Source organism: Balaenoptera borealis (assembly GCF_965194805.1).
Source record: "Balaenoptera borealis genome assembly, chromosome: 16".
In the NCBI taxonomy this organism is placed as follows: Eukaryota; Metazoa; Chordata; class Mammalia; order Artiodactyla; family Balaenopteridae; genus Balaenoptera; species Balaenoptera borealis.
The window spans coordinates 18402673-18423515 of record NC_138872.1 but is presented as its reverse complement, the minus strand read 5'-3'; the positions used below and the strand labels follow the sequence as shown (position 1 = coordinate 18423515).

General features: G+C 45.1%; 1 long non-coding RNA gene across 7 annotated transcripts in view; it reads left to right on the top strand.

Moving 5' to 3' along the window:
* The window catches only part of LOC309614083, a 240189-nt gene that overhangs the window by 150031 nt on the left and 69315 nt on the right, over positions 1-20843 (top strand). For 6 of the 7 annotated variants that reach the window (XR_014235993.1, XR_014235995.1, XR_014235996.1 and 3 more), the window contains exon 3: positions 16915-17031. The exons of the other annotated variant lie outside the window; for it this stretch is intronic. This is a non-coding gene — a long non-coding RNA (uncharacterized lncRNA). The remainder of the gene's footprint in view (positions 1-16914; positions 17032-20843) is intronic. 7 annotated transcript variants of the gene reach the window in all.

Genomic DNA, 20843 nt, shown 5'->3' with positions numbered 1-20843 from the left:
TTATTTATGGCTGTGTTGGGTCTTCGTTGCTGCACACAGGCTCTCTCTAGTTGCGGTGAGCAGGGGCTACTCTTCGTTGCGGTGTGTGGGCTTCTCATTGCGGTGGCTTCTCTTGTTGCGGAGCACGGGCTCTAGGCGCACGGACTTCAGTAGTTGTGGCACATGGGTTCAGCAGTTGTGGCTCCCGGGCTCTAGAGCACAGGCTCAGTAGTTGTGGTGCACGGGCTTAGTTGCTCTGTGGCATGTGGGGTCTTCCCGGACCAGGGCTCGAACCTGTGTCGCTGCATTGACAGGCGGATTCTTTTAAACACTGAAGCCCGGGTCTTACCTCCAGAGTTGCTGATTTAACTGATCTAGGTGCAGCCTAGGCAACAGGATTTTTTTTTAATTAATTAATTTATTTATTTTTTATTTTTGGCTGTGTTGGGTCTTCGTTTCTGTGCGAGGGCTTTCTCTAGTTGCGGCAAGCGGGGGCCACTCTTCATCGCGGTGCGCGGGCCTCTCACTATCGCAGCCTCTCTTGTTGCGGAGCATAGGCTCCAGACGCGCAGGCTCAGTAGTTGTGGCTCATGGGCCCAGTTTCTCCGCGGCATGTGGGATCTTCCCAGACCAGGGCTCGAACCCGTGTCCCCTGCATTGGCAGGCGGATTCTCAACCACTGCGCCACCAGGGAAGTCCTCTTTACATTTATTGAGTGTAAGACAGATGCTTACAAAACCCATCCTCAAAGATTTTACAATCAAGTTGACAAATCAAACACATTATCAGTTAACTTGACTCAGGTGATAAAACTAGGTGCTAGAGGCACAGGCAAATAGCCAAGGGAGCATAAAATAGAATGGTGAATGGTGGTGGTTAATTTTCATAGCAGACATTCAAGAAGTTTGTTGGAGCTAGGATATTTTAAGAATAAGGTTTTTTTAAAATTATTTATTTATTTTATTTTTTTGGCTGTGTTGGGTCTTCATTGTTGCATGCAGGCTTTCTCTAGCTGCAGTGAGCAGGGGCTCCTCTTTGTTGTGGTGTGCGGGCTTCTCATTGCGGTGGCTTCTCTTATTGTGGACTATGGGCTCTAGGCGCACGGGCTTCAGTAGTTGCAGCATGTGGGCTCAGTAGTTGTGGCGCAGGGGCTTAGTTGCTCCACGGCATGTGGGATCTTCTTGGACCAGGACTCAAACCCGTGTCCCCTGCATTGGCAGGCAGATTCCTAACCACTGCACCACCAGGCAAGTCCAGGGCTAGGATATTTTAAATTTGTGTTAAATCATGGGAATGGAGAGATGAAAGGTTCTGGACTCCTCTACAAAATACTGGAGACCCCTGAAAGTAGAAGTGTGATCCTAATATATCCCAGGGTTCCAAATGGACCAGTCTCTCATGGTGTTTCCTTCCCAGGAACAATCCAGGAACCAGATATTAATCGTGAGTGTTTCAAGTCTATACTTGGTCTCTTAAGGAAACACCAATAATGGAGGACATCTTTATTGCAGAGAAAACATCACAAAAATTCCTCTCTCCAGATCACTGCTGTTATTGTCACCTTCTACCGAGATGGCAGCTGCTCCTGTTAAACTTTCTTTCTTATCCTTATATCTAACTCCGAACTCTTAAACCCTCTCTAATACCCAGCTCACGTGGCTTCTCTGTTTCTCTTTCTGACCTTCCAGTGATACTGTCCTAGTTCTTTTTTATGTTTGTTGTTTTAGCCTCTCTGACGTCTATTAATATTTTCATTTGCTGGCCTATTATCCAGAGTCTCCTCAACAAAGGTGATCTTAGGGATCTTCTCTGACAGCAAGAATCATTTTTCCTTAGAATCCAGAGGGAGAATGGACAACTGTGAACAGTTATGTATTAGTAATAATTTTTGCCCTTATTATGAATACATGTGCGAATTGCTTTGTGAAGGGTCACCTTTCATCAGAATCCTAGGTGCTTGGGAGTTTTTGCAGAGCTGTCTTCTGGGAGTTCTGGTTCTGATGGAAGAGGCCTTAAATCCTGTTGTTTTGCAACAGGTGTCCCAGCTCACAGGCCCAGGTTGTTCAGACTCCCTGGGGCCCTACCTGGGGGTATAAATGGTTTCCTAAACAGCCTTTCATCCACTCTAGACTTCACTGAGGGCTCAAGTAAAGTCACTTTCTATTTTAGTGTGGGTGACTCGAGCTGCCATAACAAGTAAATACAAATATTTTAGTGGCGTAGCACAGGAGAAGTTCCCGTCTCACCTCCCAGCCCAGCATCACGTTCTTGGTTGGCACAAATCTTTCTTCCCTGCAGTAATTCAGGGTCCAGGCTGTTGGAGGTTCTGCCATCATCAGTAATTGTCTTCCGAGGTGACTCTCTGAGTTATTTCTATTCCTGTCAGCCTGAAGGGAAAAGAACAGGGAGGAGCACAGGTGGACTTCTCTGTAAGGCCAGGAAGTGGCAGTCCTGTCCATTCAGTCACATGGTGGCTTAGGCTGGGGTCCCCAGAAGCAGGACCTCAGCAAGGACTCACGTGCAGGTGATTTCTTTAGGAGGTATTCCCAGGAGAAACCAGTAAAGAAGCAGGCAGGAATGGAAAGGGAAAAAGGGTGAGCATGGATGTAATTTCAGACAAAGTCCCCAAAGTTGGCATAATCCTTTGGGGAGCTCTGGATTGTGAATTACACCTGAGAGTAGGTCTCACCTCAAGGCAAGGTGTCCAGGCTTTCATACACCAGCTAAAGGCTATTCCAGAAACGTGGGAACTCCCAGGCATTTCTGGCTCTCTGCCAGTACAGGGTTCCATTAGCCAAGGACCAGCCTCAAAAGAAAGTTGCAGGGGCAAATCCTTGGAATCAGAGCGCTACGAAGCAGGAGGATAGACATGCAGGGAAAGTGAATGGAATCCAAGAGGATGGGGCAAAGCATGCATAGTGTCTGCTACGTGTAGCTACACTTAATTGGAAGGGAAGCTGAGAAATGCAATCTATTTGCATCCTCAGGAAGAAGAGAAAAACATGGGTCTCGGTGAGTTACGGCAGTGTCTTCCTCACATTTGTTTTTACGTGATACTCAACCAAAGTCCCTTTTGTCTCTAAATACAGTAAACACGGCATAAGTGACTGTTTCATATCCTGTGACTGTGTATGGGGTTAGGGAGGATGGATGCCCCCATGTGTTCTGGGTAAAATACAAATTGTACAACTCAGCTCCTGTTTATAGTGACAGAAACTTCCAAAAGGAATACTACGACTATTTAATGCCTTTGTTTTGGTCTGCCATGGAAATCCCCCTACCTGCCAACATGGTGAGTGTGGAGGACTTTCTGGGCCTGGGAATGTGGGACCTGGGGAAGGCTCTGGATCCCACAGCCAAGGACGTAAAGCCAGAGCCCCTGGTTCTGGTTCCTGCTGACCTCCTTGGCTTCATCTCCCATCAGCGTCCCCTGGAGCACACCTGACCACTCCTGTTTCAAGGACCTCCTCCCTTCTACTTGGAAAGCTGACTCCTTTCCTTTTTGACCTGGTGATCACTTCATTCTTCAAAGCCCCTGAATACACTTTCCCAGCCTGCACGGATAACTACTCTTTATGAGCGTCTTGTAAACAGGAATAGTAATAATAGCAGCTATTTAAGGAACATGTACTCTGTACTTTATATATATTGTCTTACTCAGTGTCCACACTCACCTGGAAAAGGAAGGGTTCTTATCCCTATTTCACAGGCTGAAGGAGGGCGGGGGGTGGGGGAGAAGGCTGGATAGTTAAATTGGATGGCAGTACTCTGCTCCAGAGTTGTAGGTGGAATCATCCAGAATATGATCACATTTATTTTTTTTAAGGTATCATCAAAATGAGAACACATAAATATTTGTGTATAGGTGTTTGCTTATATATACAAACATACATATAACATATACACACGTGCATATCTCTCCCCCCCAATCTCTGTATCCCCAAAGGGGTTCAGTTTGAGAAGCACTTTTCCTGGCACACTGCCTTTCTCACTCTTCTACCAAGCTCATCATCTTTCCGTATTTCTGATTTTCCTTGTCTTCGTCTCTCTGTCTCTCTGTCTCTCTCTCCCTCTGCTTCTTCTCTCCCTCCTCCTCTCTCCTCGTCTTCTGTCCTTTGGTCTGCCTTGCCTATTCAGACTCTCCGCAAGCCGGGCTATGTCACTGGCCCTCGTTCCTGCAGAGAAACAGCTTGTTTAAATCTCCAGCCAGACTCTGTGTCCCCTTCCATGGACCAAGGTGATGGATGGAGGCCATTACCGCCAGCTCACTTCCATTAGGACCCTGCCAGCCCCAGGTACCGGCAGCCTCTGTGGGGCTGGTTAATTACAGCACAGGACAGCCATGGGGAGAGGCCCATGTGGCAGGTTGGGCTGCAGAACCTCTGAGGCTGAGCATATTGAAGCTGATCCCTCCTCTGGGGCCTTGTACCTCCAGAGCCATGTTCTGCCCTGTCCGGGGGACTCCATGCCCATGTTGGGGCACCCACAAGCTTTGAGCCCCTTTCTTAGGGCTGGGAGTTTGAGCTCTGGAGCCACGTGGCCTGGCTTCAGCTCCTGGGCCTGTCATTTGCTACCTGGGTGACCTTGGGCAAGGATTTACTCTGTGCTTCAGTTTCCTTATCTGTAAAATGGGAACAAAAATGAGACTGACCTCAAAGAATTGTGAGGCTCAAAGAGTGTCATTTAGGGAAAGTACTTAGCAGAATCCCTGGCACACAGTTGAGCTCAGGCAATGTAAACTCTTACCATGGTGTCAGTAGATCACTTTGTTCAGCTCTCACAGTAAACCTGGAAGGTAGAAATTTTGTTCATTTATGGTAGAAGAACCAGAGGCTCAGTCATGTGAAATGCCTCAGGCAGAGGGTGGGGGGAGCAGGGAGGAGCCAGGGTGGGAGTTGGAGGATTTAAATTCTAAACTCAATGCTCCTTTGCTGTCCTCTGCTGGGAACCTTCTGGCCACCCCATCCTTTTCCTCCTGATGCTAGAATTGTCTCATTCTGAGCTTTTGTTCCTGTCTGCTCAGTACCGGGTCTGAAATCCCACAGCCCTTGGGAGTCGATCAGGCATGTCCAAGTTCACAGTCCCAGTGAGGATGGTGTCATGGGGGAGGCTGGCCTGGCACCCGGACCCCTTCACATCTCATCCCAGTTCTGCCCCTAACATGTTATGTAACCTCGAGAAACTCTCCCTTTTTGGACCTCAGTTTCCCTAAGTGGAAAATTGCTTCAGCCGTTCCCCTTCAAGATATCTGTTGATCCTGCGGAAATCCTGAAGCTCTTGTGCAGAGATCTAAGTACTGGGAGTGTTTATTGCAACCATGCTTGTAATAGTGAAAAATTGGCAACGATCTAATTATCTGTCAAACTATTGTAGCGTATAAAGATAATGAAGGGGAACTTTATGTGCTGACATGGAAATATGAGAAAACAAGGAGAGATACATTGTTGAATATCAAAGCCAGTGACAGAATTGTATATATAGCACAATCTATTTGCTGAAACAAAATTATCCCTAAACCTACACATGTATTGGCACATATAGGCAAATGCGTCAAATGTGTAAAAATGATCTGGAAGGCCACATACCAGAGTCTGATGAAGAGTTACTTGTGGGGAGAAGGAAGGGGTGGGAGTGGTGGATGATGGGGGGACTTTCACTTTTTATTTTATATATTTTGGCATAGCTTTAATTCTTATGATATTGCATTAATATATTACTTGTTCAGTTTTTTTCTTTCTTTTTCTGTGTGGGTAACAAAATGAAAGACCGTGATCTAAAGATTCTCTTAGCTTTGACCACCTCCTAGTTGGTAGTGGCTCCTGGGGTCCATGGTGGGAGCTGAGTACACACACATCTTAGGTTCTTCCTCCTCACCCAGGTCAGGGAGGGTCTCGGGGCAGTAGGGAAGATTCCAGGCCTTTGCCACTCCTGACTCTCTCATCTCAGGGACCCAGGCTGGCCTTGACTGACTGCATAAGGGCTTGGGGGAGGAGTCCAAGGGATTTGGAAGGACAAGGGGACTCTCTCAAGCTTTTCCACACCCTGAGCCTTTAAGTCTGGTGGATCAGAACTGGTTCTGACCACTTGAGCCCTCGTGGCCACGTAGACCACAATATCAGGTATCAGACCAAATTTATTTATCTTCCCTGGTCTCCAGCAGGTCCTTCTGCTTACATTTCACAGAAGGCTGCAAGAGCCTGAGCTCCAGGAGGAAGAAAACATCTAAAGACTCAAAGGAGGGCTCAGTCGTCAGCCAGCATGGCCAGTTATCTCAGTTCATAAGGAAAACCTGCAGGATTCCAGAAAAATCCATTGATTTCTGCTCTGTGTCACTTTAGTCTCTTCTTGACATAAGAACTGATTTTGTCGAAGTTGTTTTCAATGTCATAGAGATTAAAAGGGCCTCCGGGGGAAATGGTTCATTGCCTTGGTCTTCCAGGAAGTGTCTTGAATATGCAGTGAAATGATTTTCTACCAACACCCCAAATTAATAGACAGGGAAAACTCTGGCCCTATATTTTATTTCACCCATTTCTCAGGGTGTGTTTACATTTGTCCCGAGAATAATTTGCTTCCCTATAGGATGCACTGCTGTGTAAAGGTCCTTTAAAGGGGAAACAGGTGAGCGCATTGGGAAAGCCACGGCCAAGTGCAGTGTCGTGCTTGAAATTGTTTCACAATGTTCTCAGCCTCTCTCTCTGAGTCTGGTGTTTTCTGTTTCCCTCTTTCTTTCCCACCACCTTCCCTCTCTTCTGTAACTCTCCTACTTTTTTTCTCTTGCATTTGTCTCTCTCCCTTCTTTCTGGGTCTCTTCTTTTCCAACCATGCTCAGCCTGTCTGTTGTCTGTTTCTTCTCTCAGCCTCCTCACTTTTTTTCGCTCTGCATGATTTCCTTCCCATTTCACGCCTTTTCTTTTCCTTCCCTCTACCTTAATTTGCCATAGTTTGAAAGTTAAATATATTTACATCCTTGTTATGTGTTTAGTATTTTGTGTTTTCTGTTCTGAATTTAAAGGAAGAGGAAATGGAGAGTTCATATTTCATTCTCTCGGAGCAACAAAGAAAGTTACCACCCCAATAATAACAGCCCTAAACCAAGATGCTTTCTTTTTTTTTTAATTTATTTATTTATGTATTTATTTTTGGCTGTGTTGTGTCTTCGTTTCTGTGCGAGGGCTTTCTCTAGTTGTGGCAAGTGGGGGCCACTCTTCATCGCGGTGCGCGGGCCTCTCACTATTGCGGCCTCTCTTGTTGCAGAGCACAGGCTCCAGACGCGCAGGCTCAGTAGTTGTGGCTCACGGGCCTAGTTGCTCCGCGGCATGTGGGATCTTCCCAGACCAGGGCTCGAACCCGTGTCCCCTGCATTGGCAGGCAGATTCTCAACCACTGTGCCACCAGGGAAGCCCCCAAGATGCTTTCTTAATGGGATTCCTGACTTTTTTTTCCCCAAGGGGGTGAGGGAATGAGGAACCCTTGCTAAACCTCTGGGAATGTTAAAGTTTTAATTCTGACTCATTTTAGATTTTGATTAATTAATTAATTAATTTTATTTATTTTTGGCTGCGTTGAGTCTTCGTTGCTGCACGCGGGCTTTCTCTAGTTGTGGTGAGCGGGGGCTACTCTTTGTTGCGGTGCACTGGCTTCTCATTGCGGTGGCTTCTCCTGTTGCAGAGCACGAGCCCCAGGTGCACGGGCTTCAGCAGTTGTGGCTCGTGGGCTCTAGAGCGCAGGCTCAGTAGTTATGGTGCATGGGCTTAGTTGCTCCACGGCATGTGGGATCTTCCTGGACCAGGGCTCGAACCCGTGTCCCTGCATTGGCAAGCAGATTCTCAACCACTGCGCCATCAGGGAAGCCCCATAGATTTTGATTAATTTGAGGATGGTATATCAACTGCATTGCAGACATATAGTTAAGAGGAAATGCATTGGCAGATCTGGCTCTTCCGTCTTAAGCAAACCAATAACTGGTTCTCTTTTCCTTTCAGAATGTTCTAGGCAGCACCAAAAAGACAGAAATGGGCCTGGAGTTGGGAAATCTGGGCTTAAATCCTTGATCTGTTTTTTATTAGTTGTGTGACTCTAGGCAAGTCAACCTCCCTGAGTCTCAGTTTCCTCACACGTAGAAGGAAACCAACAAAGAGCTACATTGCAGGCTTGTGAGGATCAAGTTAGAATACGTATGGCTCATCCTAGGGGCTTAAATATGAATCAGTTGTCTTTCTTTCTAGACCTTCTGTGCCTCTCCCATTCCATCTGGTACATGTGGAACTAAATGGGGCTCTAGGGACTGTGGGATCCTGGGCAGGGATCAAGATAAATAAAAGAGACCATTCAGAAAAACTCAGTTTAAATGTCACCTCCTTCAGAAAACCTTCTTGACTTTCTACTTCCCAAGCTACGTTGGGTGGGCTTTCTTTGCCCCCAAAGCCCTCTGTCCTTAGCCTGACTCACTTTTCTGTTCCTGCCACAAGACTGTGCCTTGCGCTTGGCATGGGTGATGTCTTGTTCATTCCTGTATCCCTGGGGCAGAGCAGAGTTCACAGGAAACATGGAGTAAGCCCTTATTAAGCCTGGCTCTGTGTTGAACACTTTACGTCTTTATATGCCCTATCTCATTTTAACCTCATATCTGTATGAGGTGACAGTTATTATTATTCTCGTTTTACAGACAAAGAAACTGAGTCTCATAGGGATTAAGTAATTTACCCAATATCATACATGTGCCAATTGGCAGAGACAGTTTTTGAACCCAGGCAATGGGCCCCCCAGATCTCATGTGTGTCACCACTATCTCATACAGCAGAGAAAACGGAAGAATGAATACATAAAAGAATAAACTCATGAGTCACCTGGCCTTGTTGGGCCACTCAGGGCTTAGTGATATAATTAGCTTCAGTTGGAGCTTGGTCATAGGGAAGTTATAGCAGCCTGAAAAACCACATCCTTGAGACTTCCCTTCTCTCTAATAAGAGATTTGAATAGCCTGATATCTCTTACCTGTCTTGATAAATACAAGGAAATAAATAATGCAATAGTTTCTTTCCCTTGCAATTGAGACTAAGCAGTCATAATTCTGTCCCACAGGCAGTAAATTCGAGGAGGAGAGTGAAATGTCTTCTTAAACAGTCCAAAATAAATTTCCTGGGGTAATTACCAACCAGAACAAATTCCATAAATTTGATTTAATTGGCACCAGGCAAATGAAACAGGAAGGAAAATAATCTTCCCCTTAGCGTCATTGGGGGTGTCTCAGAAGCAGAAGCTGGGAACATCAGGATAAGCAGCAACCATCAGACAAACTTCACTTTCAGAGTAGGGAAAGAAAGGGCCTCCATTTACTGGGCTTCTCATACGTGTCAGACACCATACTGGAAGCTTACATATTGTCTAGAGGTGGGTAATATTAGCTATTGTATCTGTTAGCTATTGCTGTGTAACAAACCACCCCACAGCTCAGTGTCTTAAAAGAATAGTTTATTATCATTTACATGTCTGTAAATGATATGTGGATTTCATATCATTTGAAATCCATCACATGGATTGGCTGGAGCTTGACTTACTCAAACAGAACTTTGCTGGGACAGTTTTGCTTCTCACTGCAAGTCTATGGGTTGGCTGGTGTGGCTCTGGTCCACATATCTCTCTCCTAATCCTATTGTCACTCAGCCAGCCAGAATATGTTCATCTCATGTGGATGGCACTTCCATTCATATACCATTGACCAAAAAAGTCACATGACCAATATAAAAGCAAAGGGCAGGGGAGTATGCTGTATCCATGATGAGGCCATGGCCAGGTGTGGATGTAGGAAAGGGTGTTGAATTGAGGACAGTGATTCAATACTACAAGTATTATTACCTCAGTGTGTAGATGGGGAATATGAATTCAGAGTGGTTCAACAAATTGCACCAATCACACAGCAAGTAAGGTGTGGAGATTAGATTCAGATCCAGGATTATTGGGCACCAAGGGCCATGCTTTCCCTCTTGATTTGATTCTTAGAGAGAATTCTATGAATTCTAACTTCAGGAGGCTGTTGAAATCTTCCCTGACATCAATCTATGTGCTCCTGTGTCCAAGAATTCATGTCTCAGATGAGTGAGAAGTTGACAAAATTTAAGATTCATTTGCCTATTTAGATCTCCCACTTTCCCCCCTTCCCTCAAACTGTGGCCTTCCCTGGATTCACAGCATGCAAAACCAAGGTCAACTACCATATCTGCTATCCTTGCTCTCTCTACTGACCTTTCACTGACAGATCCCATCAAGTCAGGCCCCCCCTGGATCATATCCTATACCAGATTGTGATGCCTCCCTGGGGCCCCTTCTGGGCTTGCTGTGGGTCCTGCAGCTGTCCAGAGTACAGAAACAATCCACCAGGAGTCTGGCTTAGTGAATCCAGCTGGAGTCAATTAAGGACTCATACTCGACTAAGCCTCATTTGGTTCAGGAAGCTTCTGTTCTGGCTTTCTGCCTCAAGTGCACTTGGGAACATGAAATACAGGGGGAACGGCTAATAACTGTAAGGGAACTCTTAAGGCTTAGAGCATTTTGCTATTTGCCATGTTGAAAGCAAGGGATTGGTGTGGCAATTTACAAAACCTCACAAGGGAATTCAGTAAGAGTTTTGTGTGGTGCCTTGCAGTTTGCAAGCCCCTTTCACGTACACCATCTGCTCCGTGGTATTGAGGTAGGTTTATTGTGCTCATTGTACAGATGATGAAACTGAGACTTGGAAGACATTTCCTATTCTGTGGTCATAGAATAGCACTAAAGGAAGATATAGGGCTCTGAACTTCTGAATTATTCATCTTTCTACTTCCATTTGTCGTCTCAACAAATATATTTTGATGAACTGATTTAAAGTTCTTTGGGGGCACAGAGAGGAAAAAACATGGTAATACATCTAAGAAGATTGCAGTCATGCATGTGAGTGTTTGGTGAGAGCAAGGTAGGTGAGTCCACAAATAGGGATACTGGAAGACAAAATGTGTCTGCTCCGATCTTCATTTATTCATTGATCCAATAAGTACATATCAAGTGCTTATTACTATGTGCTTGGTACTCTGATCGGCACTAATGATATGAGTAAATAAGGCAGATTTCATCCCTGCCCAGTCTAGAAAGGAAGATAGTTATTAGAGAGGCAAACAAGCAATGAAGCTCGTAATTACAAATTTTGATGAATGCTGTAAAATCAGTAAATAAATAAAATATTGAGATGGAATAAGCGGGGTGAAGGGAGGATTCTACTTAGGTAAGGTGATTAGAAAAGACTTCTCTGGAGATGACATTTAAGCTAACACCCCAAGGCTGTAAATCTGGGCAATGGGATGGGTAGGGTGTTCCAAGCAGAGAAAATAGCATGTGCAAAGAGCCTGTGGCCAGAAAGAGCTTGGCCTGTTGGAAGAACTACAGAGGTGCTCACGTGACTGAAAAAAGTGAGTGAGTGGGGGAGTAATTAAAGGTAAGATCATAAAGGTAGCCCATGCTGGCCACTATAAGGAGTTTATATTATTATTTGCTTGACACAGAGTCTGGCACAAAGTAGGTGGTAATAACAGGAAGTCCTAGATTGGCTACCCTAGAAGCAGACCTTGAGATAAGAAAGTGAGTGCTAGCAGTTTCTTTGGGTGGGGATCTCGGGGAGCACAAGTATATAAGTGGGGGAAAAGACAGGGGAAAAAAGGAGCCAATAAAGGTAAGGCATATTGCACGTTACTGCTGTGGGCAACTGGGGCGCAAACCTTCAGGAAACCTCTGGAAGGGAGTGTCCAGCATTCCTCCGTTACACTACTAACCGAGGGATAAGGAGCAGAGGTGTTCTTCTACCACTGCCATCAGTCACTGGTTGAAGGCTGCTGCTGAGAATGGGAGGCATGAACGCTCCTTTGCAGCCTGCTCAGAGGGCCAAGCAGGCGGTGTCTCACATGTGTTTTCAGTTGGAAGTCTCCCGGTTTGTGTGCATGGGAACAGGCAGTGCCCAGGCACTATTGGTGGGGCATTTAGGGTATCCGCTACGGTGGGCATCCGATATCCCAACTACAAGCCACGCATGCCTGCTGGGGATGAGGGGAGCAAGGACAAAGGAAGGAGGGGATGCCAAAGATATTGGCAGAAAAAAAGAAGGAAAACGCCATCCTTTGGGGGCCACCCTCCCCAGGGCTGGTGCTGGGAGCAGCTGGCCCTGGGGCTGGCTTGAAGCTGGAGGAGCAGATCATATCCCTGAGGGTCACAGTCCTACCTGTATGAGTGTGGATCTTGCTTCGCAGCGCTCCTGGGAACATTCACCAGATGCCTCTTCCCTGCAAGGCTGAGGAGAGAGCCCCCAGCCCCGTTTCCTTTTAGCAATGGGGCCTCACTTCTCAGGCTCAGCCTCTAATACATCATCGGGCCGAAGACATCTTGTTCCCCGAGTTTCCCACCTCTGGCACTTGACCTTCATCCTCCACACCCCCTCCCCAGGCATAACCTTCACCTCTTAGCTCTGAAGAGCTCACATTCTAAGGGAGTAAGTGGGACTTAGGGACCAGACCAGGGAGGTTGGAAATGGCTTCAGAAGCACATTCAAAATAAGAATTTGTGTTCTCCACACAGAGTCCTAGGTGATTCACGAGGAAAAGTATGTATACCTCCCTCGGCTATATAGGTGATAAAAACCAACATTACTGAACTTGTTTTTGTAGCTTGGGAAAGGCTAGCTGATAAATGATCTTATTTGCTCCCCACAGCAACCCAGGGATGCAAATAATACTGTTAGTCCCATTTAACAGATGAGGGAGCTGAGGTTCAGGAAGTGTTAAGTGCTTTGCTTCAAATCCCACAGACAATGAGCAGCAGAGACTCTGTGAGTGCTTTTCTTCCGGTGACAGAGTGAGCTCTTTACCTCGGGGATATCTCGACATTTTTCCAAGGAAATGATAACAGATTCACTATGATGCCAAAAGCTCAGCTTCTCTGGACACCAGTGCCGAATCGAATCTTGAAGACAGAGTTTGGGGTGAAGTAGAAAAGGATAGCTTTATTACTTTGTCAGGCAAAGGGAGACACAGTGGGCTCCTGCCTCGAAAAACTGTGTGTCCCAACTTGGAGAGGATAGTGAGAAGTTTTATAGTAATGGTTCAAAGAAGGAGTGATCAGCTCGTGGACATTCTTCTGATGGGTTGGGGGTGAGGTAAGGAGTCAGCATCATCAGTCTTCAGGTTCCACCTAGTTTGGGGTCTACATGCTTGTGAGCAGCATACCGTCGTTCGTTATGTTAACTTCTCCCACCTGGAGGGGTTTCAGTATCTGCAAAACAGCTCAAAGATACTGTTGCGTGTATCCCTTGATGGGGAACCAGGACCTTGCCCCAAGGCTGCACTATTGTTTTTCTTGACTATTTGTTTTCTCCCTGGTCTCACATCCCCTCCCTTCCCTAATTAACAACTGCTTGAATCTGCCCGTTGAAACTCAGGGATGGTCATAGAGGCTGAATGAAGGCTACTTCCTGTAATCAAAGAAATGGGGGACACAGAAAGGCTTTGTGCCCAGGAGCCCCACAGGGCCCTGCTCAGTATCAACTATAGGACTGTTTATAATACGGTTATTGGAAATGACCTATGTCTACAACAATAGGATATCAAATGCCATGCAGCCAATAAATCTAAGGATTGAGGTCTATGAACCTAGGTAGGTAAAAGTAAAGAAATCAGCTTACACAATTGTACTATAGGTTGGGGTCTGCAAACGTTTTCTGTAAAGGGCCAGGTAGTAAATATTTTGGACTTTGTGGGCCATATGAACTGTGTTACAGCTAGTCAATTCTGCCATTGTTGTGTGAAAACAGACATAGCCAATTTGTAAATGAATGGATGTGGCCGTGTGCCAATAAAACTTTATTTACAAAACCAGAGGGTTAGATTCTGCCTCCAGGTGGTCGTTTGTACTGATCCCTCTTGTAGTGAAGACATTTCAGAGAGCGTATTACTCTTTCTGTCACTAGAGGGCGCCCCTCCATTAGTGAGGAGGCACGGAGGCTGGGCTGCTTTATCATGGGTGGGGACTTAAAGGAATGAATTACAGCTGGAATTACTGCAAAAGGACAGAAGACACACACACACACACACACACACACACACACACACACACACACACACACACACACACACACACACACACACACACACACACACACACACACAATATCTACTGTGTTCCAGATACAGTTCAAGGGTGTGCTGGTAAACGTTTAAAAATAGACTCAAAAAAAAAAAAGAAAGAAAAAAGAAAAGAAAAAAGCAAAAACCAAACCACCCCTGATTTGTACTTGTTGATTTTTGTAGTGAACTCCTCCCATCACAGCTGCTCTCAAGCTACTAACTTGCCATGGATCTGTCTGCAAAGTTCCTATCATTAAATTACGGAGTCTCGTAAACTGATACAAGTCAGCATCAGCACACTGCTGACTCATTTTAGTTTGTCTTTTATTTTAATTGCTTTCACATTCACTTGACGAGGTAGGTGATAAATAATAATAATAACAACGACAACTAACATTTGTTGAGCAATTACAATATGCAGATATTCTGCTGAGTGTTTTACATGTATTATCTCATTTTGCAGTCCTCACAACTCTTTGCAGATGAGCAAATTGAGGCTTAGAGAGACTAAGTAATTGGCTCAAGGCACTATCACCAGGATTCAGACTCTTGAAGTTTGACTCCCAAAGTCAGTCACTCAGATGCAGCAGATACTGCGTCTGCTGTGGTTGGGCAAGGTGCAGGTGTTTAAATCTCTGTTTTACAGCTAAGGAAACAGGTTTTAAAAAAGTGACTCGCCTTTCAGACAGCTCGTCGCTGGTCACCTTAGGTCTAGAACCCAGTTCTTTCTGACTTGAATGTCCATGTTTTCTCCAAGTGCTAAGGAACTAGAAGAGTTAGCTGAGTTTAACCAGTTATCCCCAGAGATGAGTTTGAGGAGGGATTTGAAGGAGAAGAGTCCAGGTGGACGGAGGAGAGGGAGATGTATTTTTATTGAGACAGATGCATACCCAATGAGAAGGTGTAGAAAGAAGTGGAAGCACAAACCATCTGAAGGGTTGTGAGCAGGTTTTCTTGGTTGGGTCAGAAAGGGTGAGCTGTAAATAATGGGGGGAAATGAGAAAGGCAGAGAGGGGTCTGGTTTTGAGTTGCTAAATTATAGGGGGCATGTAATGCTTTTCCAAGCCGAGCAAGTGTGGACTGTTGGAGCCACGGAGGCTGATGGGGAACAGGGCTCCGAGCTGACCACTGGGGATGCACCAAGGGATGGGGTCAAATGTCTGGTTTGGAAGGAAGTGACAGTGGAATTGCTAATACTGTCCTTTAACCCAATCTGCTTCCACCTGGGGTGGGATTTCCAGGCTCCTTCAAGATATTATATGTAAAGGAAAGGGCATTGACACTTCTAGCTTCAGCTCTGTCCTTTACCAGCTGCATGACCTTGGGCAATTCCACTAATTTCTCTGAGCTTCTGTTTCCTTATCTTTAAAATGAAGTAATGTATGTTAAAACATCTAACTCAGTGCCTGACACATTGTTGAAACTCTAGCAATCTTTGCTCATTCATTCATTCCCGAATGCTGATGTACTTGGGGATGGGGGGTGGGGCAGCCGTGTTTCTATGGTCTTTGTAATAAGCCCACATATCAGGATTGCTAGCCCTGGCCATGGCTCTTCCTGCTCCACTGAACTCTTATCAGCAAGGGCACAAACTAGAAGCAGAGGCGAAGCCAGGTTTTACCTTTCAAGCTTTGAGCATGGTTTGAAGAAGCATATGAAATAATGTTAGTCCTAGTTTCCCTTAACTGTCTATCATGATGAGATCACCTAGGATCTCCTTATCTAGAAAACAGTTCAGAACCAAGACAGAAACAATACCCCTCCGTCTACCACCAACTCATGAGTACAAACTCATGGTTGTGGCAAAAATAGATGCCAGGGACTCCCCATGGATCAATCAACTTACAGAAGAGAACCTCAGTTCTTTAGAACATACTCAGTCTCATCTTAAATATAATTTCGATGAGAACGGTTATCATGTTTTCTACCCCAAAGGAAATTAGAAGCAATGAATTAGAAGGGATAGTGTGTCTCAATTTCCTATAAGCAAATTCCTTGAAAGAAGGGGGAAGGATACGCCAATTGCTTGATAGTGGATGAAGACGGTGACAAGGCAACTTCAGGAGTGCAGTATTTGGAGCCATTTGGTGTAGGAGCTTCTCTACTTCCACACTTCATTGGACGGGAAGATATCACCACATCTGAGCACCGTCACTCATGCTCATCTGAGTCACCTGGAAACACTTATTTATTTATTTATTTATTTTTAAGTCTTTATTGAATTTGTTGCAATATTGCTTCTGTTTTACGTTTTTGGTTTTTTGGCTGCGAAGCATGTGGGATCTTAGCTCCCCGACCAGGGATCGAACCCACACCCCCTGTATTGGAAGGCGAAGTCTTAACCACTGGACCACCAGGGAAGTCCCAACCTGGAAACTTCTAAATGGTGCTTAAGAAGGCAGGGCATTGGTCAACTTATTCTGGAAAGCTTTCTCTCCAACATGATTATGTTTTAGTTTTCCCTAAAAGAATCACATCCTGCCATATGGACATTTTATATGCATGGAAAAATTCCTCTCCAGGGAGGGTCAGATGACTGGGGCATTGCTATATAGCATCTTCAGTTCCTTCTGATTAGCTGTAAAAGGTGACAACCTTCAATGTAAAGCAGGCCTTTTTTCATCTGCTCTGAAACACTCTCTCCTTATTCCTTGGTTCTCGGATTTGATGAGCAAATTCATTTCCACTTTCTATCCTCTCTTTATAAATTTGTGCACTTTGATTAGGACCCCTTTCAGGCTGCCTCTTCACAGACTGAGGCAGTTTGATTCTTAAAATCTGTTCTTTCCCATAGGGCAGACCATCTGGTCATCTACTTTCTGCCACCCTTTTCCAGCTATGATGCCTCAACACTTTGACCGGTGGTCACATCCTCTCTGAAGACTTCTCCAAGGCACCATCATTTGCCGAAGTAAGTTAATGACTCATTCTTCTCTGCCACGAGTCCCTTCTCATATTTTTTTCATTGTTCATGATCTTCTTCCTTTAAAAGAAAGTTCTTCAAAGGAAAGTGCTGGATCTTAGGCAGGTCTGTACCTCTGAAACAGAGGAGGGTCTGTGGCCACCATGTCCATGTCCCACTCCCTTCAAGAGCACCGGCTGCAGGGTACCCGGCAGCCTCCTTGCTATGTCTTTGGATTCTCCTTGCACTCAGGTTCAGGCCAAGCTTTCCTAGGACCACTTCTAGCCCAAGACTAAACACTTCAGGAGTACCAGAGCCATACCATTCTTGCCTGACATGGAGCTCCTCCATGCCTGGTCTGACTCTAACTCAGAAGCGCATGTGATCTGAGCTTTTCTTTCTTGATCCTGCCTTCCCTCTCCCATGGGTGTCAGACTTGCATCTCTGTCTGAGGGCTCTCCCCACCTGCTCTTGCTCCCTTTACCTGTCATAGGCATTTCCCCCAAGAATGTCCTGCACCTAATCCCATCTGGGTGTCTACTTCTCAGAGAACCAAAACTCACAAAGTATCTGATGCATAGGGGATACCAAAAAAATGTCAGCTGAGCTGAATTTATTGTGGTTTTATTGGTCTTTGGGCTTTGATGGATCATCTCTTCAGTGCAGGTGTTCTATAGTTAACATGGTTAATCATACACCACCAGCCAATGCCTCCTTAAACAAGACTGAACTATCTGTGTGACTTGGGATCATCACTATGGATATTTGTTGACCAAGTAGTGAACCCACTGGTACCCTCAAAATCTGCTGAGATGTTTGAGCCTATTTGCCTGTGTGTGAGTGACCCCAGAGAGCTGTCTGTACTCATTGAGTTGTTGTGTCTGTTTTCAATAGTTTTATTTTTCTGTCTCTGTCTTTGCTGTCGGTGTTTTTAAATGCTAGAGTTGGGAGGGACTTCAAAGATCATTCCTCAGCAGATCTTCAGAGCATGTAATCACCAGGTACTACTCAGGTGCTGGGCATTCAGGGTTAGATAAGAAACAATCCTTTCCCTCAAGGTGGGAGCAAGTTCCAGCCTCATTTTACAGATGACAAACCAATTTGACAACATTTCTCAGCAGAGCCATCATGAAAAGAAAAATAAAGGAAGCTAATATATTGTGACAGCAAAGGATTTCTTCAAGATGGATGGGTATGGATCCAATCTGAACCTTTAGAGCACCCTCTGGGCCCCATGTCTGTGTCAATTCATGATGGGCATAGAATCACCTGCTTTCCCAGCCTCACAGGCAGCTCGAGATTCCTGTGATTAATCAACATACTGAAAAAGATGTTACCATGAGCTGACTCCATCAACAGGAACCTCATGCTGCTCATTTAAGTGTTGATTTATCCTTATGAGAGAATAAGAAATGCAGTGAGTTGAGAATGGCCCAAGCATCAGCTTGGAGAGTACCGCTTTCCTGCTTGTTGCAGAGAAATTGGGGTCTGGAGACCCGGGTCTCCTTCCAGCTCTGTCACTAACTCTCTGTGTGACCTTGGACAGGACATCTAACCTCTTAGATGTAATTATTAATTTTATTCTGGCACATTATTTGGCAGGATCATTCATTTGTCCAGCAGGCATCTTTATAACACTGTGTGTCAAACACTGTTCTTCATATTTCATAATCTTTCCAACAACACTATGAGATATGTCTACTATGATTATCATAGTTTTACAGATAAAGAAAGTGAGGAACAGAGAAACTAAATAACTTGCCTAAGGTCACACTTCTAGTATAAATAGCAGACCTGGGATTCTAAGCTAAGCAGTCTGATTCCATACACCTTGTACACAACCACTACACTGAGGGACAAAATGTTCTGACTTTCCTTCAAACTGGAAATTGACTCAGTGAAGTAGGCCAGTGGAAAGAGAGAAAGGAAGACATGAAAGCAAGAGAGACAGACTCAACAGGAGAGAGAAAGGCACAAGGAGGGATGGGGTCTTCATGGGAGGTGTCATGAAGCGGGGGGAGAGCAATCTGGCCAGGAAAGTAATGGTCACCCTAAAACACACCTGGGCAGGGAGCTGCCTTCAAGAAGATTATCTCTCCATTCAGTGACCCAGAAGAAAGCAGGCAGAGGAGGGAGCTCTTGGGCAAATGGGCTTATTCCAGGGACAGACACATCATCAGAGAGACTGTTCTTCTCTGTGATGGTTAACAGGACATAGATCCCCATACTGATTCAGGTTCTGGGAGAGCAGCTCAATGGGCAGGAAAGTGTCAAGGCCACTCATTCCTTATTGCCTGACATGTGTCAGAAATGGGAAACTATATAAAAAGACAGAGTCCTGACTTGGGTACTCACAGTCTAGTCCCTGAGGGGAAGAAGACAAATAAATAAAAAAGTATAATGTCTTGATCATGAGAAGTGATTATGTACAAGGCAATCTCTAAGATTGCTTCCAGGGATTCTCTGTCTCTTGGTATTCACGTCTTCACCTGATCCCCTCTTTTGAGTGTGGGCTGGATTTATACTCTTGCTTCTAATGAATGAATACGGCAGTACTGATATATGTCATGTCTGAAGTTAGGTTATAAAAAGACTATGACAAGTGACACAGCTCCCTCTGTCTCTGTCTTTCTGTCTCTCTCTGTATCACATATGTGAAGGGAAGCAAGCTTCCACAATGTGAGCAGACCTATGCCCCCAAGGAGTGGTGAGGTACAAGGCCCTCTGTACAACAGCCTGTGAGGAAATGAAACCTGCCAACACCAACCACAGGGGTGAGCTCTGAAGTGGATCTGTCAGCCCCCGTTGAGCCTTGAGATGTCAGCAGACCAGGCTGACACCTCAACTCTAACCTCAAGAAAGACCTTGAGCAAGAAGCACCCAGCTAAGCTGCTCCCAGAAACTCTGAGATAATAAATACTTGTCATTTTAAGCTGCTACATTAGGGGTCATTTGTTACACAGCAATAGATAACTAATACATGACAGCACAAAAGGTTTTTCCAGAGTGGCTTTATAGAGGAAGTTATAGTCAAATTGAGATGTAAAACAACAGATGTTTGCCAAGTGACAAAGGGTATTCTAAACAGTGGAACAGTCATAGAAACCAGAGGAAATAGTCAAAATTTGAACTGGATGGAACATAGAGTGTGTCTTAGGTGTGGTTGGGGCAGAAGTGGGAGATGGGGGCAGAAGTGGGAGATGAGGTCAGAAAAGTGAATAAGTGTATAAGATGGGCTAAGGAGTTTTAAATGCAAAATCAGATTCCCCTTAAAGAGTTACTATCCAGGGACTTCCCTGGTGGTCCAGTGGTTAAGACTCTGTGCTCCCAATGCAGGGGGCCCGGGTTCAATCCCTGGTCAGGGAACTAAGATCCCACATGCTGCAACTAAGACCCGGTGCAGTCAAATAAAAAAAAAATTAAAAAAAAAAAAGAATTACTGTCCAGAGATTTTTGTGGGTTACCTGAATGAGAAAGTATAGGAAGGCCAAGAATCTGAAAAATCCTTGGGATACTGGACCCTTTAAGTCTGTAAATTCAGCAACCTTCACTGCAATTGATTTCAAGGCTACAGTTCTCTCTGCCTCAGGAGTTTTATTTTATTCTTCTCCTAATCTTTCTTTATTGTCATTAATGTTATAATAAACTGCGATGCATATATCTTATTGCATGATTATAGGGCTCAACCAAAGAGTTACTGACACTGTACCCCACCCCCAGTCTCAGACATAGATCTCAGTGGTCCCTTAGAACTTCTGTACTTCACATAATAGATGTGGAAAATAGAGTCAGGGGTGGACCCTTGCCCTCCTTCTCATAGA